Source organism: Oncorhynchus keta, unplaced genomic scaffold (genome assembly GCF_023373465.1).
Source record: "Oncorhynchus keta strain PuntledgeMale-10-30-2019 unplaced genomic scaffold, Oket_V2 Un_contig_1204_pilon_pilon, whole genome shotgun sequence".
NCBI lineage: Eukaryota > Metazoa > Chordata > Actinopteri > Salmoniformes > Salmonidae > Oncorhynchus > Oncorhynchus keta.
This window is the reverse complement of record NW_026277744.1, coordinates 421,659-436,041: the sequence shown is the minus strand read 5'-3', so window position 1 is coordinate 436,041 and position 14,383 is coordinate 421,659. Positions and strand designations below refer to the sequence as shown.

At 42.2% G+C, this 14,383-nt stretch overlaps 1 protein-coding gene across 7 annotated transcripts in view; it reads left to right on the top strand.

Moving 5' to 3' along the window:
- add3a (adducin 3 (gamma) a) overlaps positions 1–14,383 on the top strand; it is a 196,149-nt gene that overhangs the window by 46,487 nt on the left and 135,279 nt on the right. Inside the window, exon 1 of one of the 7 annotated variants that reach the window (XM_052500861.1) lies at positions 5,549–5,709. The exons of the other annotated variants lie outside the window; for them this stretch is intronic. The gene's annotated coding sequence lies outside the window, so the exon portion shown is untranslated. Of the gene's footprint in view, positions 1–5,548; positions 5,710–14,383 lie in introns of those variants that run through there. 7 annotated transcript variants of the gene reach the window in all.

Sequence of the window (14,383 nt, the reverse complement as noted above, 5' to 3'; positions counted from 1 at the left end):
TAACCTACTTGACAGAGGGAAATAAGGAATCCTGTACAGAAACAAATATTTCAAAACATGAATCATGTTAGCAACAAGGCACTAAAGTAATTCTGCAAAATATTAGGCAAAGCAATTAACTTTTTGTCCTGAATAAAGTGTTAAGTTTGGGACAAATCCAATGCAACACATTACTGAGTACCACTCCTCATATTTTCAAGCATAGTGGTGGCTGCATCATGTTATGGGTATGCTTGTAAATGTTAAGGACTGGGGAGATTATCAGGATAAAAATAAATGTAATGGAGCTAAGAACAGGCAAATTCCTAGAGGAAAATCTGGTTCAGTCTGCTTTCCACCAGGCACTGGGAGATAAATTCAGCAGGACAATAACCTAAAACACAAGACCAACTTTACACTGGAGTTGCTTACCAAAAATATTGAATGTTCCTGAGTGTTAAAGTGTTGACTTAAATCTACATGAAAAACCTGAAAATGGTTGTCTAGCAATGATCAGCAACCAATATGATGGAGCTTTTAGAATTTTGAAAATAATAATGAGCAAATGTTGCACAATCCAGGTATGGAAAGCTCTTAGAGACTTACCCAGAAAGACTCACAGCTGTAATCACTGCTAAAGATGCTTCTACAAATTATTGACTCATGGGTGTAAATACTTATGTAAATGAGATTTCTGTATTTCATTTTCAATAAATTCTTCAATTTAGTCATTGTGTGTAGATGGGTGAGAGAATGAAGCTATTGAAATAGTTTTTGATTCAGGCTGTAACATACAATTTGGAACCAGTCCAGTGGTATGAAGACTCTGGGAGGGTCTGTAACCCAGAGAATGGAGGGAGGCCTGACCATCACCTCCACTCAAATGTACTAATGTTAGACCAAAACACCACGCAAGGGGGTGTAGTGGGCGAGAAGCGACGCTAAGTTATTTTGGGCAGGTATGCGGTGTCTGGTTAAGGGGATGGCTGAGGCGAGGCCAACCGTTGGAATGTGGCTGAGTCTCATTTTAACGGAGAGCTTCGGGATAGACTGCACTAAGGAGACCTCTATACCGTTCCAGAGTGGAAGATTTAACTATCTTACTCTCATGCTTGTGGTCAAATACACAAATAGATCCGGTATCAGGCTAACATTTTCATATAGATAGATCTGGTATTAGGCTAACATTTTCATATAGATAGATCTGGTATTAGGCTAACATTTTCATATAGATAGATCTGGTATTAGGCTAACATTTTCATATAGATAGATCTGGTATTAGGCTAACATTTTCATATAGATAGATCTGGTATTAGGCTAACATTTTCATATAGATAGATCTGGTATTAGGCTAACATTTTCATATAGATAGATCTGGTATCAGGCTAACATTTTCATATAGATAGATCTGGTATTAGGCTAACATTTTCATATAGATAGATCTGGTATCAGGCTAACATTTTCATATAGATAGATCTGGTATTAGGCTAACATTTTCATATAGATAGATCTGGTATTAGGTTAACATTTTCATATAGATAGATCTGGTATTAAGTTAACATTTTCATATAGATAGATCTGGTATTAGGCTAACATTTTCATATAGATAGATCTGGTATTAGGCTAACATTTTCATATAGATAGATCTGGTATTAGGCTAACATTTTCATATAGATAGATCTGGTATTAGGCTAACATTTTCAAATAGATAGATCTGGTATTAGGTTAACATTTTCATATAGATAGATCTGGTATTAGGCTAACATTTTCAAATAGATAGATCTGGTATTAGGTTAACATTTTCATATAGATAGATCTGGTATTAGGCTAACATTTTCATAATAGATAGATCTGGTATTAGGCTAACATTTTCATATAGATAGATCTGGTATTAGGCTAACATTTTCATTGCATTAGGTCTCCCTTCTCTAAAGCAACTTTCAGTAGTTCCCAGCACAAAGTTTTCATGAAAATGACCGGTTTTGGCCTATGGAAGATTGATTCTCTAGTCCTGCATTGTTTGACAAACACTAAGCAACTCAGAACACAAGTTACAGGATGGAGGGAATCCCTATACCACTGATTGACTGTTGGCTTGGCGGGGTGGGTGTGTGTGTGTGTGTGTTTTTCCTTTCCTCCCTTAGCTTGAATAATTGATATGGAATTGATTTAAACTCATCTGATAAGTACTGCTTAGCTTGTTCAGCAGGACACTTGGCATTGGACGGTTAGTGGAAAAGTGGACACCAGGAAAAGTGGACACAACGTTTATGTTTTACTTCCTATAATTATTGTCTGGTGTTTATTCTCTACCTCAGTCAGCACTGTACCAAAGCGACGGACGGAGGGATGGATGCTGGAAGCGATTGAAAACATTTGAAAACATTTGTGACCACAGAAGAGGAAGATTGTTTATTTACTGTGGATCATCTTAAAGCCACAGTCCTGAGACTGTGTTTTCACCCCAACGTAAAACAACCACCGTATATTTTGGGTCAGGATGGGACCGTTGTTGGTCTACTAAGCTCACGAGGCATGTATAAGTCATTCTTTCAGGATATTCTATTTAAGAAAGAATCAATGAGTATATCATTAATTGAAATGACCATTGAACAGGCAGAGAAATCCCAGAGTTTCCCTTTTAACACACAGTATACACTACAATCGTCGTCTCCCACAGTGCACTGCACACGAACGCACTGATAGGCTACAGACGTACGGTATGGGATAACTATCTGTCTCAATGCTATGTGGACATTGTATGAAGGTTTAAATGTCAAGCTGTTTCCTTTTCAATTCCCTTTGAATGGCCTTCTGGGAAATCTACAGGAGGCTTCTGGGAACTGCAGCGTGTGCGACCGGGCCTCATAAATACAAGTTAGCGTGGAGACAGTAAGGAGGCCGTCACTCTGATGTGTGTTGTTATTTGATGTAGGCCTTACAGGGCCATTAAGCAGTTGCTACATCCATTATTTTGGGGACTTAAAAATGTATGACAGTGAGCTCCAAACATATTGGGAAAATTACATTGTGTTTGAAATGATACAATGACTATGAGGTTAAAGTGTAGACTGCCAGCGTTAATTTGAGGGTATTCTTATCCATTCTCATCTGTAATCTAGAGATTACAGCACTTTTTGTACATTGTCCCCCCTTTTCAGGGGACCAAAAGTATTGGACAAAGTCACCTTTGTATTAAAGTAGTAAAATAAAATGTATTTGGTCTGATATTCATTCATTCAATGACGACATCAAGACTGACACATTTGCTGTTTGTTTTGGTTGTGTTTCAGATGATTTTGTGCTCAATACAAATGAATGGTAAATAATGTATTGTGTCATTTTGGAGTCACTTTTATTGTAAATAAGAATATAACGTTTCTAAACACTTCTACATTAATGTGGATGTTACTGATTACAGATAATAATCCTGAATGAATCGTGAATAATGAATGAGAAAGTTAGAGGCATAAATATCATACTCCCCCCCCCCCACAAAATGCTAACCTCCTCTGTTATTGTAATGGTGAGGGGTTGACTTGGGGGACTATCTGTAAACATGGTAGCATCCAGATCAACGTAGAAGTGTTTAGAGACATACCATCAGAACCCAAAATATAAACTTGCTTTACTCAAAAGCTCGTAAACAAAGAAAATGTAAACAAACATGGATGGTCAGTCCTTGCATCCATAGCTCTGCCTATGAATTTGAGAAGGGTTACATTTCGCCAGCATCATCCCTCAGCTTTTTACAGAAATGGGGGCTGGGAATTTGCTTTGTAATTGTTTCTACTGCTGATTGCCGCTTTAAGGGCTTATCAGAGTCCAAAAGGTGCACGCATCCACACAGCACTGTTCTAGAATATTCAGTCGTTGGCTTTCATACTTTTCTGAATTCTCAGCGCTGCTCAAGCAATTTCTCCAGCTGTCAACACATTCAAATGAATGTGTGTGAATTTTGGGGAGGTGCGTGTTTGAGCTGTGCGTCCCCCGCGGACTGTGGTCTCGGAGCCACATAGGACAGTGGCTCTGCGTCTGTGGACTCTGAATTACACTTTAGTGTTGTAGTAGTCCTCTGATCAGTCGGCCTAGATAATGACAGTTTAATGGGCACGTCATGGTAGGAATACGTTTTGAAAGTAGTATGATCGTCTATCAGCTCGTCCGCCATTCTCATGATGATGTCATGTCGTTCCCGTCGCGGTTAACAAATTCACCAGACTACAGCTGTTTGACAACACTAACCACAACTCACTCATCATTTCACTCTGCGTCAATCCACTTGTGATTTCTGGGCAAAGTGTCTTGTAATTGTGTAGACAAGCTCAATTTGTCTGGATTCTTCTCTCCCCTTATGTCTCTGTTCTATTCACTGACATACTGTCCCTCAACTATTGTACAGGCAATTACCATGGCTAATAGCATTTCTTCTGTTAAAAATGACGAAGCGTTGACTATATCTAAACACCTTCATCCTCGAGGGAGAAGTGTTTGCAAGCTAATTCCTGAGGGTTCATGGCTTACTCATGCTCAGCCTGGAAGTGTCCCAAATGGCACCCTGTTCCCTATAGAGTGCACTACTTTTGACCAGAGCCCATAGCACTTTACAGGGAATTGGGTGCTGTTTCCGATGCAGGACACTACTTCAACTGCTTTAGTGTTTTGGGTCCTTCACTGGAACGTTCTTTTGTCAGGGGAAGATTCCTTCGCTCACGAGAATGCTACTCGAGCTACTTGAACCGCAGTCAAGGAGAGTAGTGAATGTTAATAAGGGGAGGGACGGGGGTTTCGGGGAGGGTTAGAGGGACGTGGTAAGGGAGGGGTCCTCGATTGTCCGCGCTGTTGAAAGCAGCTGTGTGTCTTTTGTGCTCAGCCACTGCTTCATTGTTCAAACCTGCCAACCCAGAGGGAGGGAGGGAGGGAGGGAGGGAGGGAGAGGGAGTGAGCGATGAATACGGGGGAGGGAGGGAGGGAAAGGGAGAGAGGGAAAGAGAGCGAGGGGGAGGGAAAGGGAGAGAGAGGGAGGGAGGGAAAGGGAGAGAGGGAAAGAGAGGGAGGGAGAGGGAGGGAGGGAAAGGGAGCGAGGGAGAGGGAGGGAGGGAAAGGGAGAGAGGGAAAGAGAGGGAGGGAGGGAAAGGGAGAGAGGGAAAGGGAGAGAGGGAGAGGGAGGGAGGGAAAGGGAGAGAGTCCAACAAGTGAAAGGGGAGCAAACTTTTTCAAAGTGAAAAAATAATGCCCTCTCCCTTTCTACCACAATAATAAGACTATAAGAAGACATTTGAAAAAGGAGAGAACCCTGTGTGCTCTTGCCTTGAGAGAATTCAAATCCGTGTCTCTCACCCCTCCCCCTCTCCCCCCTCCATTCAAAAGCCTTCCTTCTCCCTGCAAGCTGCATTCCCTCGTAGCCCTGAACAGAGAGCCTAAGTTGTGTTCTATTGTTTTCCCCTCTGGAATAAGATAAGGGAAGGGCCTGGTTAGAAAGAAAAGGAGAGGAAACGGGAGAACGGACGAGTGCAGCCAATCAATGCAGCAACAGTTCCTCTCGTCTGCGCACTCACTGTCACAATGGGAGAGGCGTGAGTTGGGGGAGAGGTAGAGGCGTGAGTTGGGGAGAGAGGGAGGTGCGGAAGGAGTAGAGTAATAGTGGACTGCAGGGGGATCCTGACTCATTCACTCTGAAGGGAAGGAAGGAAAGGATTTGTTGCTAATCTTTCCATCTGTCTGTCTCAGGTCAGTAGTACTGGACTATACTTATACATTGTGTGTGTGTGTGTGTGTGTGTGTGTGTGTGTGTGTGTGTCTCAGGTCAGTAGAACTGTACTATACTTATACATTGTGTCTGTCTCAGGTCAGTAGTACTGTACTATACTTATACAGTGTGTGTGTGTGTGTGTGTGTGTGTGTGTGTGTGTGTGTGTGTGTGTGTGTGTGTGTGTGGTCAGTAGTACTGGACTATACTTATACATTGTGTCTGTCTCAGGTCAGTAGTACTGTACTATACTTATACATTGTGTGTGTGTGTGTGTGTGTGTGTGTGTGTGTGTGTGTGTGTGTGTGTGTGTCTCAGGTCAGTAGTACTGTACTATACTGTACTACATGGTGTGTGTGTGTCTCAGGTCAGTAGTATTGTACTATACTTATACATTGTGTGTCTCAGGTCAGTAGTACTGGACTATACTTATACATTGTGTGTGTCTCAGGTCAGTAGTACTGTACTATACTTTTGTGTGTGTGTGTATCAGGTCAGTAGTACTGTACTATACTTTTTGTGTGTGTGTCTGGTCAGTAGTACTGGAGTATACTTATACATTGTGTGTGTGTGTGTCTCAGGTCAGTAGTACTGTACTATACTTATACATTGTGTGTGTCTCAGGTCAGTAGTACTGTACTATACTTATACATTGTGTGTGTCTCAGGTCAGCAGTACTGGACTATACTTATACATTGTGTGTGTCTCAGGTCAGTAGTACTGTACTATACTTATACATTGTGTGTGTCTCAGGTCAGTAGTACTGTACTATACTTATACATTGTGTGTGTCTCAGGTCAGTAGTACTGGACTATACTTATACATTGTGTGTGTCTCAGGTCAGTAGTACTGTACTATACTTATACATTGTGTGTGTGTCAGGTCAGTAGTACTGTACTTATACATTGTTTTTTAATTTTTTTAAATTTTATTTTACCTTTATTTTACCAGGCAAGTCAGTTAAGAACAAATTCTTATTTTTAACTGCCTGTTCAGGGGCAGAACGACAGATTTGTACCTTGTCAGCTCGGGGATTTGAACTTGCAACCTTTCGGTTAGTAGTCCAATGCTCTAACCACTAGGCTACCCTGCCGCCGTTTGTGTCTCAGGTCAGCAGTACTGTACTATACTTATACATTCTGTGTGTATTCCTCTCTGGTTTCTGTGTGTGTATTCTCAGTCAGACAGGCGATAACAGCAGCTACACCACTAGTGTGTGCCAACAGGACTGTTCACAGATAGTTTAGGGTCGTCACTAGTTGCCACAGTCATAATGATATCTAAACCCCGCCTATTTCTACAATTGATTTTCTTAAAATATGATTTTAAATCTAACATTAACCCTAACCTTAACCACACTGCTAACATTATGCCTAACCTTAACCTTAAAGACCTTAAGACTTAACCTTAAGACCAAAAAGCTCATTTTTCTTTTCATGAATTTGTCCAATAATACAGTTGCTAAGCCAGATAGTGTAGGGATGGTTGCTAAGCCAGATAGTGTAGGGATGGTTGCTAAGCCAGATAGTGTAGGGATGGTTGGAAAGCTTTGATCTGTGCAGTTCAATGAATCAGATGAAAGAGAGTTTCCTAGTAACCGTTTTGAGATGTGAAATCAGTCAGTGGTGTGTAGGTGCCTGTAAGATGACCCTCTTCTGGGGTATTGAGGATGACTGACGTTCTTCTGGGGTATTGAGGATAACTGACATTCTTCTGGGGTATTGAGGATGACTGACTTTCTTCTGGGGTATTGAGGATGACTGACTTTCTTCTGGGGTATTGAGGATGACTGACTTTCTTCTGGGGTATTGAGGATGACTGACGTTCTTCTGGGGTATTGAGGATGACTGACGTTCTTCTGGGGTATTGAGGATGACTGACTTTCTTCTGGGGTTGAGGATGACTGACGTTCTTCTGGGGTTGAGGATGACTGACGTTCTTCTGGGGTATTGAGGATGACTGACGTTCTTCTGGGGTATTGAGGATGACTGGCGTTCTTCTGGGGTATTGAATGATCAGTCAGTATTGAGGATGACTGTGTCTTTGGGGTAGGTGCCTGTAAGATGACTGACCTCTTCTGGGGTATTGAGGATGACTGACGTTCTTCTGGGGTATTGAGGATACTGACTGGGGTATTGAGGATGACTGATTTCTTCTGGGGTATTGAGGATGACTGACTTTCTTCTGGGGTATAGAGGATGACTGACTTTCTTCTGGGGTATTGAGGATGACTGACGTTCTTCTGGGGTATTGAGGATGACTGACTGTCTTCTGGGGTATTGAGGATGACTGACGTTCTTCTTCTAAGGGTATTGAGGATGACTGACTTTCTTCTGGGGTATAGAGGATGACTGACTTTCATTGGGCATGAGGATGACTGACTTTCTTCTGGGGTATTGAGGATGACTGACGCTTCTGGGGTAAGGTTATGACTGATTTCTTCTGGGGTTTTGAGATGACTGACTTTCTTCTGGGGTATTGAGGATGACTGACTTTCTTCTGGGGTATTGAGGATGACTGACTTTCTTCTGGGGTATTGAGGATGACTGACGTTCTTCTTCTGGGGTATTGAGGATGACTGACGTTCTTGACTGGGGTATTGAGGATGATTTTGTTCTGACTTTCTTCTGGGGTCTGACTTTCTTCTGGGGTATTGAGGATGACTGACTTTCTTCTGGGGTATTGAGGATGACTGACTTTCTTCTGGGGTATTGAGGATGACTGACTTTCTTCTGGGGTATTGAGGATGACTGACTTTCTTCTGGGGTATTGAGGATGACTGACGTTCTTCTGGGGTATTGAGGATGACTGACGTTCTTCTGGGGTATTGAGGATGACTGACGTTCTTCTGGGGTATTGAGGATGACTGACTTTCTTCTGGGGTATTGAGGATGACTGACGTTCTTCTGGGGTATTGAGGATGACTGACTTGTGTCTGTTGTTGTTGGGATGTTGTCCAAAGTATAAGAAGCTCATATAGAGGAATGCTTTGTATTCCCCCCTAAAGAGCAATTACCTTCACAAACACAGTGAATAATAGACCTGGGAATGAGGTTGATGGGTCTGTTTTACAACAGGGGTGCCGCCCATCCTCAAGTGTCAACGTGCTTAGTGTGTGGGTGTGGGTGTGGCCTTGCGGGTAGCTTTGGAGTGTGTGTAAACATCTATGCCAGGTTAACACCACACATCTATCTGACCTGCATGGCAGAGTTATGCACTAAAGTTAAATCTGCTTAAAAGGTCAAAGTACCAACAGTCTGTCCCAATACACTCACTTCAATCCCTTCCTAAGACACACACAGAGTCCAATGGCGGCGAGCTTTACATCACTCCAGCCGACGCTTGTCATTGTGCATGGTGATCTTAGGCTTGTGTGTGGCTGCTCCGCCATGGAAACCCAAAGAAACAGTTATTGTGCTGACGTTGCTTCCAGAGGCTGTTTGGGACTCGGTAGTGAGTGTTGCAACAGACAGACCATTTTTACATGCTTCAGCACTCTGTGGTCCCGTTCTGTGAGCTTGTGTGGTGTGCTCAATTTTATACACCGGTCAGCGACGGGTGTGGATGAAATAGCCGAATCCACTACTTTGAAGATGTGTCAAAATGTATTTTTTGGGGTTATTATGATGGGAAGTTATTTCAACTGATTCTAGAGGCATGGTCACTTGTTTTGGTGGTAGTAATGAGGTAGATAACTGGAGAGTTGCTCTGTTGAATGATTTATTAACGTCATCATATCCTTATTAAGAGGAAGAGGTAGCACTCCGTGTCTGAGACGAGACAACATTGTGAGGCATATCTAGATTTTGTTCATGGTCCAAGAGGATAGAAATAATTTGATTGTCATTGTGACTGTGGTCTTTTGACAAGCCTATCAAGTCTGAGACCCCATAACAGACAGGCTGTCAAGAGGAATCAGGTGTTCTTGTCAAGTACCTCGATGTCTCGTCTGAAATGACTGAGTTTGATTGGTTTGTTTCTCTGAGACAACTGCACTTCATGACAGTCCTCAGGGTAGAGCATACACACACACACGTGTACACACACACACACGTGTACACAGACATACACCGATCGCTGCCCACCCTTCCCTCAACCCTGCACACACCACTAGAATGAAAGTGAAGGAGTATACCAGAATACAATATACAGTGGCGTGCGAAAGTATTCACCCCCTTTGGCATTTTTCCTATTTTGTTGCCTTACAACCTGGAATTAACAATTATTTTGTTGGGGGTTTGTATCATTTGATTTACACAACATGCCTACCACTTTGAAGATTCTAAATATTTTTTCTAATGAAATGAGCAAGAAAAAAAGAAGAAAAAACAGAACTTGAGCGTCGTGCATAACTATTCACCCCCTCCTCAAGGCAAATCTGCTCCAGCTCCTTCAAGTTGGATGGGTTCTGCTGGTGTACAGCAAATCATACCACAGATTCTCAATTGGATTGAGGTCTGGACTTTGACTAGGCCATTCCAAGACATTTAAATGTTTCCCCATAAACCACTTGAGTGTGTCTGTAGCTGTATGCTTAGGATCATTGTCCTGCTGGAAGGTGAACCTCCGTCCCAGTCTCAAATCTCTGAAAGACTGAAACAGGTTTCCCTCAAGAATTTTCCTATATTTAGCGCCATCCATCATTCCTTCAGTTTCCCAGTCCCTGCCAATGAAAAACATTGGATGGTGTTATCAGGGTGATGAGAGGTGTTGGGTTTGCGACAGACATAGCGTTAATCTTGATGGCCAAGAAGCTCAATTTTATTCTCATCTGACCAGAGTACCTTCTTCCATATGTTTGGGGAGTCTCCCACATGCCTTTTGGTGAACACTTTAAGCAATGGCTTTTTTCTGGCCACTCTTCCGTAAATCCCAGCTCTGTGAGGTGTACGGCTTAAAGTGGTCCTATGAACAGATACTCCAATCTCCGCTGTGGAGCTTTGCAGCTCCTTCAGGGTTATCTTTGGTCTCTTTGTTGTCTCTCTGATTAATACCCTCCTTGCCTGGTCTGTGAGATTTGGTGGGCTACCCTCTCTTGGCAGGTTTGTTGTGGTGACATATTTTTTACTTTTTTAAATAATGGATTTAATGGCGCTCTGTGGGATGTTCAAAGATTCGGATAATTGTTTATAACCCAAACCTGATCTGTACTTTTCCACTGTACTTTGTCCCTGACCTGTTTGGAGAGCTCTTCATGGTGCCCCTTGCTTAGTGGTGTTGCAGACTCTGGGACCTTTCAGAACAGGTGTGTATATATACTGAGATCATATGACAGACCATGTAACACTTAGATTACACAGGTGGACTTTATTTAACTAATTCTGTGACTTCTGAAGGTAATTGGTTGCACCAGATCTTATTTAGGGGCTTCATAGCAGAGGGGGTGAATACATATGATCTTATTTAGGGGCTTCATAGCAGAGGGGGTGAATACATATGATCTTATTTAGGGGCTTCATAGCAGAGGGGGTGAATACATATGATCTTATTTAGGGGCTTCATAGCAGAGGGGGTGAATACATATGATCTTATTTAGGGGCTTCATAGCAGAGGGGGTGAATACATATGATCTTATTTAGGGGCTTCATAGCAGAGGGGGTGAATACATATGATCTTATTTAGGGGCTTCATAGCAGAGGGGGTGAATACATATGATCTTATTTAGGGGCTTCATAGCAGAGGGGGTGAATACATATGATCTTATTTAGGGGCTTCATAGCAGAGGGGGTGAATACATACGCACCACTTTTCCATTGTTTTTTTATTTATAAAAAAAAAAAATGAAACAAGTAATTTTTTTTCATTTCACTTCACCAATTTGGACTATTTTGTGTCTGTCCATTACATGAAATCCAAATAAAAATCCATTTAAATGACAGGTTGTAATGCAACAAAATAGGAAAAACGCCAAGGGAGATGAATACTTTTGCGAGGCACTGTAACGAAGCCTATTTCATCCCCTAGCAGAGGGAAGCAGTCACCAAACACCATCTCTCCACACATTGCTTCCATCTATGTCAGTACAGTACAGGCAGTCTGTCCTTGACAAAGGCAGGTCTGAACAGATACTTCACATTTTAGTTACAGTTCAGGCTACATAGTACAGCTCTTATCAATAGCTAGTAATGGGCAGTTTGGGGATTTTGAGATCACAGTGGTGTTGTCAAGCAGGGTTTTGTCAACCCGGTGAAAGAGATGTGTTTGGGGTCATGAGAGGTAAAGTGAGTCAAGAGGACACCCCAGACTCTGTTTATAGGTGAGGTCAACATGTCCCTCGGTCATCAGCTCAATGCTGCTATATATGAGAAGAGTCCCCTTAACAGCCCAACCAGGACAGTGGTGTGAAGTTACTATGTAATGATTCTGATGAACAGCTAGTGGATAAGAAGTATGTGTTGGATCTGAACCAAAGCTCTGTGAGGAAAAGCAATGCTGACCTTGGCCTGACCAGAACGGTCTTCAAAAGGGTTGGACAGAGTTCATTCTGGGACTTCCACCTGTGAGGCGGGGTGCGGCCGGTTGACTTGCGGTTAAGGTCACTCAGGAGTAGCCGGGGGTCAGAGGGAAAATTAACCTTGGTTTCCACCCCTGCCAGGAGACTGTAACAAAAACAGCCAGTCCAGACCAGCCCGGCACACCCACTCCTGTGTGTAAATCTAACTGACATCTCACTGAGAGGAGAGGGAGCAAAACCCCTGTTGACTGCATCAGAACCAGACCTGGGTCCAACCAGTATGTACTCTATAGTTTCAAATACTATGAGAATTTGCTTTAGCCTGACCTGGAGTGTCAAATGGGTGGGGTTTCAAATCAAATCAAATTGTATTTGTCACATGCGCCGAATACAACAGGTGTAGTAGACCTTACCGAGAAATGCTTACTGACAAGCCCTTAACCAACAATGCAGTTCAAGAAAGAGTTAATCAAATATTTACTAAATAAACTAAAGTAAAAAAAGAAAAGTAACCCAATAAAATAACGTGGGGCTCTTCCATTGGTTCAAGTGCGCCAGGCAACCTCTATCAAAACCCTGACAAAGTACTTGAAAGTGAACAAATACCATTTAAACCCAGATCAGTGAAGGGCTTTCTGCCAAAGAGAAGCCGTTCCTCCTCCCATCTCAAGTTTCTGACATGGGAACAGTCCGAGATTCCCAGAAACATCTGTAAAAAGGGAACTACCTGTGAGTGAATCAGTCTACGACGTCAACAGAGGAGTATGTCTGACATCAATGGAGGGGAAATAGAGGATTAGTTGACCAGTCTCAATGGGGACATCGGCTAGTTAATGTACGCGCGCACGAGCACGCACACACCAGGGATATCAGACTTGAAACTAACTCCATTTACTGGCATCAAAACAAACATCACCATAGACACTCACAGCTTTATCATCAAGAATCCAATGTATTCATATGTTCCTATACCCACATAACCTTCCACTGTATTCATATGTTCCTATACCCACATAACCTTCCACTGTATTCACATGTTCCTATACCCACATAACCTTCCACTGTATTCACATGTTCCTATACCCACATAACCTTCCACTGTATTCACATGTTCCTATACCCACATAACCTTCCACTGTATTCACATGTTCCTATACCCACATAACCTTCCACTGTATTCACATGTTCCTATACCCACATAACCTTCCACTGTATTCACATGTTCCTATACCCACATAACCTTCCACTGTATTCACATGTTCCTATACCCACATAACCTTCCACTGTATTCATATGTTCCTATACCCACATAACCTTCCACTGTATTCATATGTTCCTATACCCACATAACCTTCCACTGTATTCACATGTTCCTATACCCACATAACCTTCCACTGTATTCATATGTTCCTATACCCACATAACCTTCCACTGTATTCATGTTCCTATACCCACATAACCTTCCACTGTATTCATATGTTCCTATACCCACATAACCTTCCACTGTATTCACATGTTCCTATACCCACATAACCTTCCACTGTATTCACATGTTCCTATACCCACATAACCTTCCACTGTATTCATATGTTCCTATACCCACATAACCTTCCACTGTATTCATATGTTCCTATACCCACATAACCTTCCACTGTATTCACATGTTCCTATACCCACATAACCTTCCACTGTATTCACATGTTCCTATACCCACATAACCTTCCACTGTATTCACATGTTCCTATACCCACATAACCTTCCACTGTATTCACATGTTCCTATACCCACATAACCTTCCACTGTATTCACATGTTCCTATACCCACATAACCTTCCACTGTATTCATATGTTCCTATACCCACATAACCTTCCACTGTATTCACATGTTCCTATACCCACATAACCTTCCACTGTATTCACATGTTCCTATACCCACATAACCTTCCACTGTATTCATATGTTCCTATACCCACATAACCTTCCACTGTATTCACATGTTCCTATACCCACATAACCTTCCACTGTATTCACATGTTCCTATACCCACATAACCTTCCACTGTATTCACATGTTCCTATACCCACATAACCTTCCACTGTATTCACATGTTCCTATACCCACATAACCTTCCACTGTATTCACATGTTCCTATACCCACATAACCTTCCACTGTATTCATATGTTCCTATACCCACATAACC